The sequence below is a fragment of the Colobus angolensis genome, unplaced genomic scaffold (genome assembly GCF_000951035.1).
Source record: "Colobus angolensis palliatus isolate OR3802 unplaced genomic scaffold, Cang.pa_1.0 Scaffold186, whole genome shotgun sequence".
NCBI classification, from domain to species: domain Eukaryota; kingdom Metazoa; phylum Chordata; class Mammalia; order Primates; family Cercopithecidae; genus Colobus; species Colobus angolensis.
Genome location: NW_012114999.1, coordinates 4,979,425 through 4,992,793, shown reverse-complemented (window position 1 = coordinate 4,992,793; position 13,369 = coordinate 4,979,425). Strand labels below are relative to the sequence as shown.

The 13,369-nt window shown below is 35.1% G+C and overlaps 1 long non-coding RNA gene across 1 annotated transcript in view; it reads right to left on the bottom strand.

The window, feature by feature from the left end:
- The window catches only part of LOC105510325, a 32,174-nt gene extending 20,159 nt beyond the window's left edge, over positions 1-12,015 (bottom strand). Inside the window, exons 1-3 of the long non-coding RNA XR_001001549.1 lie at positions 11,960-12,015; positions 11,573-11,679; positions 7,861-7,934 (exon numbers count right to left, since the gene is read on the bottom strand). This is a non-coding gene — a long non-coding RNA (uncharacterized LOC105510325). The remainder of the gene's footprint in view (positions 1-7,860; positions 7,935-11,572; positions 11,680-11,959) is intronic.
- Positions 12,016-13,369: the final 1,354 nt, after the last annotated feature.

Sequence of the window (13,369 nt, the reverse complement as noted above, 5' to 3'; positions counted from 1 at the left end):
AAATAGGGAATCCTTTCCCCATTTCTTGTTTTTCTCAGGTTTGTCAAAGATCAGATGGCTGTAGATGTGTGGTATTATTTCTGAGGACTCTGTTCTATTCCATTGTCTACATCTCTGTTTTGCTACCAGTACCATGCTGTTTTGGTTACTGTAGCCTTGTAGTATAGTTTGAAGTCAGGTAGCGTGATGCCTCCAGCTTTTGAACAAATTTTTTCAAGTATTTTCATAAATGAGCTGCAAGATTTCAGGACACCAAAATATTCTTGTGTGGTGATTACTCTTAAATACTCTTGTAAGCATGTAAAATTTGAATTGTTCAACTTAGCCATTCCACAGTGTATATATACTTCAAAACATCATGTTGTACATGATAAAAAATATATATAATTTTATTTGTTAATTTAAAAAAACATTAAAAATTTTTGAATTGAAAAGCATGTGAAACATTGTTAGAAACCATTTCTACTGTGGGACATTTAGCAACGATTGAACTATACAAGGAAGTGACTACACGTCTCATAAATGTATCTCCACAAATCCAAACTAAATGTTCCTTCAGTCTTCCTATTCAAATAGCAGTACATTCCCGCAGGGACATTAATGCCTCCTTATGCCTAGGTAAATGAGTTGGGGGTAGAGGGTAAGCAATGTGGACAGGAAGTAAGGAAAAAGATTGATTGTAGCTAAAGCATTTGCACTTTTGCAAATTTTATGAAAATATATGACAATAGAAAGATAATGCTGGTTCTCTTCCAAGTCCTAACATCTGAATCTGGTGATAAGACAAGATTCAAACGTGGTCATAAGGGTAGTGATGAAATTCTTTAGGCCTCAAACCTAAGCAGCAAGCTTCATGCAGATAGCCAATCATTGGCAAATCAGCACTGGCCTAGTCAAATGGTAATCTGCACCTTATTTGTTTCCTGGCATATGTTGATTACTTGTATGCCTTTCACTCAGGAACACAGAAGTTGGGGAGGGAAGAGAGGTGAGCTGAGAAGTCAAATTCAGGAAGAGATTTCAGCAGACTTCTTGGTCATAAAAAAAATCAAATATTTATTTTAAAAACAATTATATAGTACATCTGTGTTCTAGGTGCTACTCTCAGAGCTTTACCAGTATTACTTCATGTATTCTTCAAAACAACTCAATGGGTTAATATCATTATCACTCCGTTTTCTAGATGAGAAAACTGAGTCACAGAGAGATTAATTTGCCCAATTCACAAAGTAAGATGTAGAGCCAGAATTTTAAGATTACAAACGTCACCCTTATCTTGTACAATTTTTTAGAAAGATGGAAGGGAGAAATTAAAGGAGATATGAATAAAACAGAGGAACAGTTGCAAAGTGATGACCAGTGGATGGAACCTGACCCTCTGATTTGTCTACTAGTCAATATATTCACATTAGAATTTGAATACCTTTAGGAAGCTCATGCGTTTCAGTTTGGTGAGTCTCCACAACTTTTTAATGCACGGCCCTGCCACTTGACATAGTAATATTGCTTGCCTGGTCTCAAATTGTTTCAGTTTCAAACAAAGAAAGAGAAACTAGAGTCTGATAAATGGGGAGAAGGAGGAATTATGGAAAAGCACATAGATGACATAGGTGAGAAGAGGGTGATAGAGAAGCCGCATTGAACTAACTGACCCACCATGTATCTTTATCAACTAATAAAAGTTACACCGAAAAAAAAAAGTTTTCAAGTTCTTACATTACTTTCCCTTAAAATATGTGTGGAAAAAAGGGAGAGGAAACCAAAGATGCATTCTGTTCTCCTCTCCTCTTGCTCAGTTTAGCCTCATTCTACAGATACTATAGATGCAGATCCAGAACAGAAATAATTCCCTCCAACCTTTATCCAATTCTCTCTGGGACTCTCATCCAGGCTTTAGACCAATTGGGTCCTTTTGTGTTTTGGACCAACCTACAGCCATCTGGAAAGGATTCTCTGAGCCACAATTAGTAATTCTCTGCTATGAAATCAAGTCTTCTTCCAAATAAAATAGAACATAGCCCAGCCTTCAGTCTGCTAGAGCAGATCTTCCTATAGCTGCAAGCAGCCCTACCTTCAAGGCCCATCCAAACTGGAAGGAGGAGAAACAAAAATAAGTTAAAATGAAAATTTAAAATACCTAGTACTCTAGGCTCCATATCCACATTCACACATGAAGAAATCCTGGTCTTGGACATATACATATTTGGCATGAGAACTTGGATTGCTTCTTTTACTGATGTTTATTCAATCTTTCAAAATGACAAATATGAGAAAGACTTGGTAAATGAGTTTATTTTGGAGATTTGTTAAGAGTCTGCTCACTGCTGGAACAGTGTATACAGGAAAAATATAAAATCATTAACACTCACTCCAAAAATAAGCAACTCTCAGCACTGACACCCTAACAAAGCTGCTAAAGAAAAGGCAAGTGGGAAAGTTTGCCTTTTGACCACACTCTGAGGATAGGCAAAGCAGGCATCAGCTTAAAGAATAAAGGAATGTTCACCAAGCACTAAGTGACCCTTTCCACTGACTTACTAGAAAAGCCGAGTTAAAAATCTTTTGAAAAAGCCATACATGAAAATTCAAATCCTAGCTAAATCAAGGTTGTTCTGCCTTCTATCAAGTTTAGCACAGTCTCTCGATTTCTTCAGTACCTTCTGAAAAATTAGAATACCAGAATATTATAAGGTATTCTGTTGGGTCAGGACAAAAATAACTACAGGTTAATAAAGAACATAATTGTGACCCACTTGCCCTGCCCTAAGTGGACAGCTTGAGAATAAACACCAATCTGGTTGGCTTGTTTCATTTTATGGTAGGTGTGTGTTTAGTTTTGTAAAAAACTAACAAACTGTGTTCCAAAGTGGCTATACCATTTTGCATTACCCAAGCAAAGAATGAGAGTTCACATTGCTCCATGTCTTCACCAGGATTTGTTGTCGGTGTTCTGAATTTTTACCACTCTGATAGGTGTGCAATGATATCTCATTATTATTTTCATTTACAATTCCTTAATGAAAAATGCTGTTGGGCTTACTTTTTTCATCATTATATCTTCTCTGGTGATGTGTCCATTGATGTCTTTTGCATATTTTTAAATCAAGTTGTTTTCTTACAGTTGAATCTTAAGAGTTCTTTGTATATTTGGAATACCAGTTTTCTGTCAGACATATCTTCTACAAATATTCACTCCCAGTGTATGGTGTGTCTTTTCCTATTCTTGACAGTGTCTTTCATAGAGCAGAAGTTTTTAATAATGAAGTCCAGCTCATCAATTGTGTCTTTTATGGACTTTATTTTTGATGATGCATCTAAAAAGTCATTACTGTGCCCAAGGTCATCTAGATTTTCTCTTGTGTTTTCTTTTAGGAGTTTTATATGTACATATATAATATTACATTTAGGCTTATTATTTATTTATTTATCTATCTAGATTTATGGTATTTTGAGTTAACTTTCGCTACAGTTGTAACCCTGTCTCTAGATTCTTTTTTTTTTTTTGCATGTGTATGTCCAATTGTCCCAGCACCATTTGTTAAACAGATAGTCTTTTGTCCATTATATTCGTTTCTGTAAAAGATTAGTTAACTATACTTATGTGGGTTTATTTCTGGGCTTTTTATTCTTTTCAGTTGATCTATTTGACTGTTTATTTGCCAACACCACACTGTCATGATTGTCAAACTACACTGTCATGTAGTTTTATGGTATGTCTTGAAGTTAGTAGTGTCAGTCCTCTGACTTTATTCTTCTTCAATATAGTGTTGGCTATTCTAGGTCTTTTGTTTCTCCTTATAAACGTCAGAATCATTTTGTTGATGTCCACAAAATAACTTGCTGTTATTTTGATTGTGATTGCATTGAACCTGTACATCAAGTTGGAAAAAACTGACATAGCAATAATATAGATTCTTTCAATTCATGGATATAGAATATATCTCGCTTCATTTCATTTTTCTTTGATTTATTTCAATAGAGATTTGTAGTTTTTCTCATAAAGATCTTGTACTTTTCTTAGATTTTTACTAAATGTTTTACCTTGGGATGCTAATAGAAATGTGTTCTTTTTAATTTCAAATTTCACTTGTTCATTGCTTGTATATAAGAAAGAGATCAACTTTTGCCTATTAACCTCATACTCTGCAGCTTTGCTATAATCACTCACTAGTTTCAGAAAACTTTTTGTCCACTCTTTCATGTTTTCTGCACAGAAAACCATGCATCTGTGAACAAAGACAGTTTTGTGTCTTTCTTCCCAGTATGTATACTTTTCATTTTCTTATCTTATTGCATCTGCTAGAACTTTTGGTAAAATGTTGAATAGTAGTGGTGAGAAGGGTTACCTTATCCATTTTTGTTGCTATAGGAGAATACCTCAGGCTGGCAATTTATAAAGGGAAAAAGTTTATTTTGGCTTACAGTTCTGGAGGCTGGAAAATTCAAGAGCATGGTGCCAGCATCTGCTCAGCTTCTCATAGGCTTCTTGCTGCTTCATACCACAGTGGAAGTTATCACATGGCAAGAAGGCAAGAGCGTGTGTGACAAATTAGGTCTCTCTTTCTTTTCCTATGAAGCCACCAGTTCCATCATGTGGGCCCCACCCTGATGACCATATCTAATCCTAATTACCTCGCAAATGCCCTAACTCCGATCAACATGTAGATTTGGGGATTAAGTTTTAACACAAGATATTTGGGAGACATATTTGAACCACAGCAGGAAACATCCTTGCCTTTTTTCTGATCTTAGTTGTAAAGTTTCTAGTTTTTCATCATTAAGTGTGGTGTTAGCTATAGGTTTTTTTTAAAATCAAGTTGAAAAAGTTCTCCTCTATACCTAGTTTGCTGAGGATTTTTATCATGAACAGGTGTCGAATTTTTTAAAAATCCTTTTTCTGCGTCTATTAATATGCTTATATGATTTTCCTTCTTTAGCCTGTTGATGTGATAGATTATACTGATTGATTATTAAACCAGCCTTGAATATCTGGGCTAAATTTCATTTGGTCATGGTATATAATTCCTCTTTCTACATTGTTGGACTTGACTTCCTAATATTTCGTTGAAGATATTTGTATCTATGTTCATGAGAGAGACTGGTCTGTGGTTTTATTTTCTTGTAATGTCTATTGGCCTTTGATATTAAGGTAATGCTAGATTCAGATAATAAGTTAGGAAGTATTCCCTCTGCTTCTATCTTCTGAAAGAGATATTAGAGTATTGGTATACTTTCCTCCTTGTTTGACAGAATTTACCCGTGAACCCATTTGGGCCTAATGCTTTCTGTTTTGAAAGGTTATTGATTTTAGATTCAATTTATTTTATAGATATCAGTCTATTTAGATGATCTAAGCTATCAAAGTTGTAGGCATAGAGTTTATGATATTATTCTTTTATAATCCTTTTAATGTCCATTGAGTCTGTAGTAATGTCCTCTCTTTCGTTTCTGGTATTAGTAATTTGTGTCCTCTCTCTCTCTTCGTTTTTTTTTTTTTTCTTAGTTAGCTTGCCTAAAATTTTTTAGTTTGATTAATCTTTTCAAAGTCTCAGCCCTTGGTTTTGTTGATATTCTTTATTGATTTCCTGTTTTCAATTGTATTAATTTTTGCTCTGATTTTTATTCTTTCTTTTCTTCTACTTACTTTGTATTAAATTGGCTCATCTTTTCCTAATTTCTTAAAGTAGATATTTAGATTATTAATTTTAGATCTTTCTTATTTTCCTATATAGGCATTCAATGCTATAAATTTCACCTAAACACTCCTTTTGCTGCATGCCACTAGTTTTGTTGAACTGTAATTTCATTTTAATTTTGTTCAGAATACTATTAAAATTTCTCTTGACTCGTGTTTAGATGTGTGTTGCTTAATCTGAATATTTGGGGATTTTCAAGCTGTCTCTCTGTTATTATTTCTAGTTTAGTTTACTGTGTTGTAAGAGAAGACAGACTGATTTATTTTTCAGCATGCTATGTATTTGTCTTACCTCTCCATTCTTAAAAAATTGTAACATCCCATTCATTATTCTCACTCCCGTTTTTAGAGTTGCATCACATTACAGGTTAAGTCATTCTTTGTTCCAAGTCCCCCTGTTTAGTTTACTTCTCTACTGTGACTTTCCTTCTTAAGTCCCCATGTTATTTCTCACCTGCTTTCTTCAAAGTGAATGTTCAAATAAAAAAATAATAAAAAGAAAAGGAACTCAAGAGGGTGAAGCATTTAAAAATATATATATAGGTACAAAGATATGTATTTAAGTTGTTGAAGTCATTTTGGCTATGGGACTCACACCACTGATCAGGAGAGACATTAATTAGTAGTTCCCAAAGTCATTTTTTCCAGACTGAAGTAAATAAGCAAATGTAACAGCACATATATTTTTGAACATACTGTTTTGTACCATGATCACAAAATCTGTGCCATTCTGAAAATGTCTTAGCACTTTTATTTGGGGAGAGGAAATGAAAAAAACAAAAGGCTACAAATGTTTTTAAGTAACTAAACCTCATGTAGGGAAAGTTCTATTCCTAAATTCTGGCCGATTTCTACCTAAGGTGAATTTAGCCACCCAGTTGGTCCTATTACTTTTTGAAGAGAGCTAATGCCAAAGTATCCAGCCTTTGCTTCAATCAGACACAGTCTGATATAGTTTTGCTGTGTCCCCACCCAAATATCATCTTGAATTGTAGTTCCCATAATCCCCACATGTCACAGGAGGGACCAGGTGGGAGGTAATTGAATCTTGGGGATGGTTACCCCTGTGCTGCTGTTCTCATGATAGTGAGTGAGTTCTCACAAGATCTGATGGTTTATAAGGGGCTTTTCCCCCTTTTGCTCATTCTTGTCCTGTTGCTGCCATGTGAGGAAGGACATGTTTGCTTCCCCTTCCATCATGATTGTAGTTTCCCCGAGACCTCCCCAGCCATGGGGAACTGTGAGTCAATTAAACCTCTTTCCTTTAAGGACTACCCAGTTTCAGATATGTGTTTATTAGCAGCATGAGAACGGACTAATACAATCTGATGTGTTGCTACACTCTGAGCCCCATTGGAAAAATTATCACTGAAGAAGAAAAGCCTCAGTTTGTTAGACCTAGTAGATTTCTGTGAAAAAGAGTACATCTTACAGAAACAGTATTTCACCGTTAAATAGTTCATCACTACATGGATTTCAATAAACTATGGCTCAAACCAGGTTTCTAAAACATAACAATCCTTACAGAAAAACTTAAAAATCTGCTTTAAGATAATTAACATTTCAAATAAAGGCAGCCTATGGAATCAGCCCACTACAGATAACTCTATTCAAGCACTTAATACTTAAGTGCACCTCTGTATATGTCACCAAATTTGACTAAATGAACTGAAATGATCCCATCTCATACATAAGGACATAGAGTAGTGAATTATACTTTTTATCTTTGGACAATTGGGTTCAAATTGTATAATACTTCCTATACAGGAGATATTTGGATCAGCTGTAAAAAGATTGTTTTTTCTTGTCATAGGCCTCATCTTGGGAAACAGAGAAGAGATTAAAGGCTTAAAAGTGTCCTAACTTTAGGAAGATATGGTAGAGGTAGTTTTGTTAGACTTTTTAAAAGGCAATTTCTATATCATATTTACCATAGTGTATTATTGTTAGCGGCTTAGATAGACATTTAATTAGAGAGAATGTGAATTCTTTAAGGGAAAAACAGTATTTTAATTTTCTGAATAGCCTCAGTATCTAGTACAGTATCTGACATATAGATATTAGAAATATTTAATTATATCAGACATGTTGTGAAGACTGCAAATTATTGCATGGCGAAAGACCCAAATTGTTGTCCACCCAGTGTGGCAATAGTAAGTGCTTACAGATTTCAAATGAGAAAAACCTGCATTCTGAATCTAGTCTCACACTGAGGGCTCCAGGACACTGTTCATTTCCACTTGAGTAAAAACAAGAAAAAGCAACGTTTGTAGTTGCACCAATTTTTGATGTATTTTGGCAGGTTAGCCATGAAAAAGTCACAATGTTCTTCTCTTTTTTATCTTCCAAACTCTATCTTCTTTTTTTTTTTTTTCTGGGAGATTTTCTAACCGCTTCACAAACTGAAGTTACTGCTTTCTCAATGTTTTTCTTTTTCTGATATTTCCTGGAAAAACTTGCACTCTATTATTTTAGAAGTGCATCAATAAATAATCCTCTCTCTTTTTTTTTCAGTAGAACATACAAATATTTGTCCATTTGTTTAATATTTAAATTCATAGTAAACTCTGTTCTTCACTTATTTCTTTGGTTACCTGTCTGCTGGCACAAGTGTCCCTGAAGTCCTGACTGAAGATGAGTTGCATTATATGTAAATAATATGCAGAAAAACACAGGAGAATTATTATAGTCTAATAAAGACTCCCTTTTTAATTTTTATCAAAATCCACCAACCTCCTTCAGGATGTTTATTCAGCACTTTCTCGATGTAAAGGTACATCCTCAGTCTTTTAATCCTGTGTTGTCCGAATTTCCACCCAAAACTCATTGCCCCCCCCCGTTTCCCTGCTGGGCTTCTGATCTTTGCATGCAGCTTCCATGTAGTAATCCCCGTAAGTCAGGCCACAGTGCACCGACCTCTTTGTGTGATCCTCCGGGAGGATCTCATCCACATTCATGGTTTTAACCATGCCTCATATGTTGATGACACCCTATCGGTCCAGGATTGACCTTTCTGTAAGCTTAGTCTTGTATCCAGTGGTTTGCTGAACAGCTAAGCTACTCACAATCACAAAGAAACTACCCTCAGAAAGATACACACCAGGCTCTAACATTGGTTACCCCAAGGTGATGAAAGTGAAGAAAGAGAGAGAGGTTAGCTTTGCCTTTCTATATTGTTTTCTATTTTATTTTATTTTATTTTATTTTACACAGCAAACATTTGTGTTGCACGTTTGTTATTTTGTATTTTGGTAATTACTAAATAGAGACAAAGAAGTAGGAGCAGGAGGGGAAATGCACTCTATGCCTTGCCTCTCTGCCTCCAATTTAGTTCTCCTGAAAACTATGCTTCACATAGGTGAACTTTCTAAAATAGACATCAAACAATTCTGCTCTTCTCCTTAAAGCTAACGCTCTCTTGACTAAAGGATAAAATCTAAAATCTTTAATGTGGCATATTTCTCCATCTTTGATTCAGCCAAACTTTATCTTTCACTTCCAGTTTTGCCTTGATTTGATACTACAGCACTACGTTTTCTCTCAGCTTAGTAGGAATTATTCTTTAGACTCAGCTCAGATGTCTTTTCTCTTAGAAGTCTTCTGCAACACTAATCCCCAATATCCAAGTTGGGGTGGACGTACCATCTCTGTATTCCCATAGTAGCCTAATGCAATAGTTGTCACAAGGGATTCACAGATTTTGGGGGATTCCTGAGTCCTTTTTAGGGGCTCCACAAATTCAAATTATTTTTGTACTAAAGCTAAGATGATATGTGCCTTGTTCACTGTGTCGACATTGGTTATGTGGCACACATTTTCCTGAAAATAAATGAAGTTAGGCTGCTCCTTCAAGAAAAACAGCTAACAGTCTTTGTTGTTATGACAAAATGTGAACGTTTAAGAGAAAATTAGAATTTTGGAAAGCTTTTATCAGTCATTGTGAGCTTGATGTTATATAATAACATCTATCATCATTTATAGGATTTACATAACTCAGTGAATCAATATCTTTTAAATGATCAATTATAATGTATATAATTATGCATGGTTAAAAGATACATCCCATATGTGAGATATATCAATTAGTTGTTATGTATAATATGAAAATTTATTAATATTATTTTAGAGTTCCCTTTAATACTAACATTTTAGAAACTACTTGAATTTTGGTGTAGTTTAAAATAATTACCTTAAAAGGCTATTGAAATTCTCTTCCTTTACCAAATATATACTTATGGGAAGTGATATATTTATCATACATAACAACTCAAACAACATATTACAATAAATTAAAAATAGAAGCAGATATGAAAATCCAGGTATCTTCTGCTAAGATGGATATTAAGTAGATTTGCAAAAATTTGAAACAATGCCATTCTTCTAAGATTTGTGTTTTGGAAAATCTAATTATATTTCACAGAAAAATGTTATGTTAACATGTAAAAGGTTTATTGTATTTTAAAATAAATTAATAAATATTTTAAAATACCTTATTTTAAATTTTTCATAGAGTAAATATTGACACTTTTAACACATATGAGTAAAAGTTGTCCAAGGTCCTCAATAATTTTTAAGCATTTGAAAGGGTCCTGGGATTTAAAAAAAGTTTGAGGACTGCTTCCCTAATGCACGTCTCAGTGGTTATTACATACCACATGGCCTTATAAATATGTTGATGTGCCTGTCTCTGTAATCCTGCACTTAGATCCTGGAATACTGAGCTGTCTTTAATTATTCAGTATTCAAGGAAGTTTTACAGGGAAGGAAAATATGAGTGTTCCCTTTGTCATTTAATGTTCAATATATTGAAACTCACATCTAAAAGACAAAATTATGAAAACTCATTTTTTTAAACATTCAAATATCAGTTATGATTTTGACTAATTTCTCTCAAATCATGTACATGGTATTTATACATTTCTAAACAATCTCAGCAACAACAAAGATATACACAAATGCAATAATACAAAATTTATACCATTTACATTTAACTTCTAGTCTACAAGAATCAACTCCATGGACTTACTTTAATTATTCCTTATTTCTATGCCAGATTTTGTATGTTCTCAAATTATTTTAATGCTTATTTTGATATTTTCCTGTGGTTTCAGAAAGTATTATATTGATTTTGTTCTGGAATGTTATTGATCTTTCTAGATTCTGCTCTTCTCAGAACAGCAGATGTTGCAGAATCAAAGTTATTAAACAGTTACTGAAGATCTTCTCTCAGCCCCCAGTACAAGGGAATTAAACCATAGTGTCATATAATTTGGCTGAGCCCTTTTCAACAATAATGTTTTCCTTGTTGTATATTCTAATACCCCCCTTTCTCACATGTATTTTTATTTCTAAAAATTGTTGTCTTTCCAATAAATCAAGTTTTAAACTGCCTGCAATACTTAACACATTGAATTGTCTTTGCAATGCAGTAACCTGGTTCAATATTATTAACTCTTCATTATTATTTTTATTGTAATTCAAAAAATCCATCCAGTATTTTCATCTCCTTGGAAATAAAGGAGTGAAGCTGCACTCTTAACTCTCATCGTTAGTCCTTTGACTAACTGATCCAAATTTTGAAATAGTGTGGAGCATTCTTTCCACTGAGATTTTATGTGTAGCCACATATGTTATAAACAGTTGGAGCCGATTTCAATATGGTTCTTATGAGTGACTATCGCTGTTAACCATTCCTTCCTATTCTTGGTATGTGGCTATATTTTCCAGAATGACTTGAATTATACCCAGATAAGCTTGGTAAACCAAGACAGAATAAATGTAAAAATCCCAAATGATATCCCAACAACTTGTTTATTAACATCTGTAAAAACTGTATACCTCTTACCATTTTTCACCCTTCTTTTTTATTTTAGTTACCTTTGAAACACTGTCTTCACTTGAATTCCAGGATAACACTTTTATGGCTCTTCCTCATCACCTTTCTTCATCTCCTCTGTCAGTTCTTTCTCCCTCATGTCCTCAATCTGTGCATTCACATGTCCAGTGTTCACGTGTATATGTGTACACACACACATAAACGTTAATGACTAATACATTTCTGTCATCAGCCCAGCCTTCCCAGAGCTCTAACCTCATATAATCACTGCCCACTCTATATGTCATCTTGAATGCCTAATAGACAACTCACATTTAATATGCTCAGCTCTGTGTTTCCGGTCTTTGTCACTAAACCTGCTTCTCTTCCAAATTCCATAAATGCCAACTCCATTCCTGCAGTTCTTTAAGCGACAGTTTTGGCACTACCCTTGACACCTTTTTCTCAGACTCCATAGCAGTCTTTCAGAAAACCTTGTTCACGTTAACTTGGAAATACATGCAGAATCTGATTCCTTCTCAAGCTCACGTGATTTCTCTCCTAGATTATTGCAGTCGACTCCCACATGGTGACTTCACTTCTGCTGTTGCCCCACCTGCAATCCATTGCCCCCATAACTGCAAATGGCTGCTTATTTCACCCAGAGAAAAGCCAAACTCTTTCCAGTGGCTAAACAAACAAACAAACAAACAACAAAAACCAAAACCTCTACACAATTCTATTTCCTGGAAATATCTGACTTCATCTCCAACATTCTTTATGCTTTATATTATCCTTCTCCCAAAGAAACTCCTGGTTCTCTTTCTCTTCTTCACAGCTGCTGTCTGGCATTTACTGCCTACCTTCCTCGTTTATTTCTTTCTACAGTACTCAGCACCATTGAGATACGAGATTTTGCTTATTTATTCATTTTTCTCCCTCCACTAGAATGCCAGCTCTAGTGACTGCCCATAGTAGACAATAAATAAAGGTTGAAGGACTGGATTAAATAAAATGTATATCAAATCTGAATATCAATAAGACTTTTTGGTTTTTCATAAATCTAATGTGTTCCAATTAACTGTACTGTTGCTATGATTTTTAGTCCACGATCAAACTATTTTAACATGGCTATCTGTAACTTATTTACTATTTATTTATTTATTTATTTTATTTTATTTTGAGATGGCGTCTCACTCTGTCACCCAGGCTGGAGTGCAGTGACCCCATCTTGGTTCACTGCAACCTTCACCTCCCAGGCTCAAGTGATTCTCCTGCCTTACCCTCCCAAGTAGCTGGGACTACAGGTGCATGCCACTACACCCAACTAAGTTTTGTATTTTTAGTAGAGACAGGGTTTCACCATGTTGGCCAGGCCGGTCTCGAACTCCTGACCTCAAGTGATCTGCCCGCATAGACCCCCCAAAGTGCTGGGATTATAGGCATGAGCCACTGTGCCCGGCCCAGGAACTTCTTTAGATTTTGGTTTTTTCCTTTATAACTGCCTCTGTTACCCTTGAAAGTATTCTTGCGGCAAAAGTAAAATTTCCAGGCCCATTCTATTTTTCTCCTGATGTAAGGTATGGAATTAGCTACATAGAAAACCAAACAGTCCTGATTTTCTGTAGTGGAGAGTAGTATGAGAGACTAAAATCTTTATCCTAAAAATTGGAAATGGGTAAAGTTCTTTTTTTTTTTTTTTTAGACGGAGTCTCGCTCTGTTGCCCAGGCTGGAGGGCAGTGGCCGGATCTCAGCTCACTGCAAGCTCCGCCTCCCGGGTTTACGCCATTCTCCTGCCTCAGCCTCCCGAGTAGCTGGGACCACAGGCACCCGCCACCTCGCCCGGCTAGTTTTTTGT